Below are 1,605 nucleotides of genomic sequence, written 5' to 3'. Positions count from 1 at the left end.
GACAGATTTCCATAGCTGTAACCTAGTGGATCCCTCTTAGTTTGAGTGGACCCACTGGGTGGTAACTGTAGGCAGGTGGGGTGTGGTTAGAGAAGATGTGTCACTGTGGGCGTGCCCTGAAGGGTGTGACTTCCCTGAAGACTCCTATAAAGGAGGGGGAATCAGGTAAAGAAGTCTCTGCTGCAATGAGTTGAGCACCTTCCCTCCGCCTCACCCTTCTGCCATGATGCTCTGCCTCACCATGGGCTCAGAATGCTGGTGTCATTTGCTCATCTACGATGAGCTAAAATAATCTTTTCTCCTCAATGTTATTGTTTTCAGGTGTTTTGGTCACAGCAAGAAAAAGCTGAGTAACATAAATTGGTACTGAGAAATGGGGACATTGCTGTGACTAACCCGACCGTGTGTTTCAGAAGCCTTTGAAGCTGGATTGTGGGAAGACTTTGGAACAGTTTGGAGATTCAGGCTGGAGATAATTTGAATGAGTTCAATGAGACATTCCTGTGGAAGCTCAGAAGTCCAGAAGGCAGACAATAAGATTGTTCATGAGGTTTCAGAGGAGAATGGGTCCGAACTGAAGTTGGATTAGAGAACATTCCCATTATGTTTTGTCCATGTCTTGAGACAGCATGTGAGACTTAACTTAATGAGGGTGGGCTAATTAATCTGGTAGTGAAAATGTCAAGGCAGCATGGTTTTCAGGCAGCATAATGGATTTTGCTCACAGGTTTGATAAAGTTTTAGTGAGAATCAGAACAGAAGGCAGAGAAGGAGGATTATGAAAACTTGAAGTGTGGCCATAAAATTGCAGGTAAATTGGTGCCAGAGGAGGTGGTGTGGTTGGAGAAATTCCATCTAAGTGCTTTTCACAGAAACAGTGGGAAAGATGGTTGAAGGCTTCTCAGGAATTTGCATGATCACCCTATCCCTGGCTCAAAGGTGTAGCTTGAAAAAATGCCTTCCAGAGGAGACCACAGGCACCTGCCTGCAGGGGTCGCCTGAGTTCTGTCACTGTGCTCAGCTCCCCAGGCACATAGAGGGTCCTGCAGCCATGATCTCAGAGATCCCAGCCACTATTTGAGCTGATGGCAGACTTTGGCATCAACTACCTGGGGCTGATTAGACAGAAATATAAAATGCTAGAGTTAATGGGGTCTTGGAGGCTTCCACCAAGATTTTGGTTTTACCAGGCAAAATGTGGCAGGGTAAGAATCTCTTTGGCTTGCCCATGAGAGGGTGGTACATGAAGCTGAGGCAAGGAAGCCAAAACTTATGGGGGGGGGGGCACCCCAGATTTTTTTAAATTTAGCTTTGTTTTAATTAGTTATACATGACAGTAGGATGCATTCATGCACTTTGATAGATCGTACATACATGGATATAATTTCTCATTTTTCTGAGTGTTCATGTTGCAGAATCACATTGGTCCTGCAGTCACATAAACGCATACAGTAATAATGTCTGTTTCATTCTACTATCTTTCCTATCCCCACATCCCCTCCCCTCCTTTCCCCTCCCTTTACTTTCTTCTACCTAATCTAAGGTAACACTATTCTTTTTTAGTGCCCCCCGCCTTATTGTGAATTAGCAATCCCATATTAGAGA

Source organism: Marmota marmota, unplaced genomic scaffold (assembly GCF_001458135.2).
Source record: "Marmota marmota marmota unplaced genomic scaffold, marMar, whole genome shotgun sequence".
NCBI classification, from domain to species: domain Eukaryota; kingdom Metazoa; phylum Chordata; class Mammalia; order Rodentia; family Sciuridae; genus Marmota; species Marmota marmota.
The sequence above is the reverse complement of the archived record's forward strand: the minus strand, read 5'-3'. Positions refer to the sequence as shown.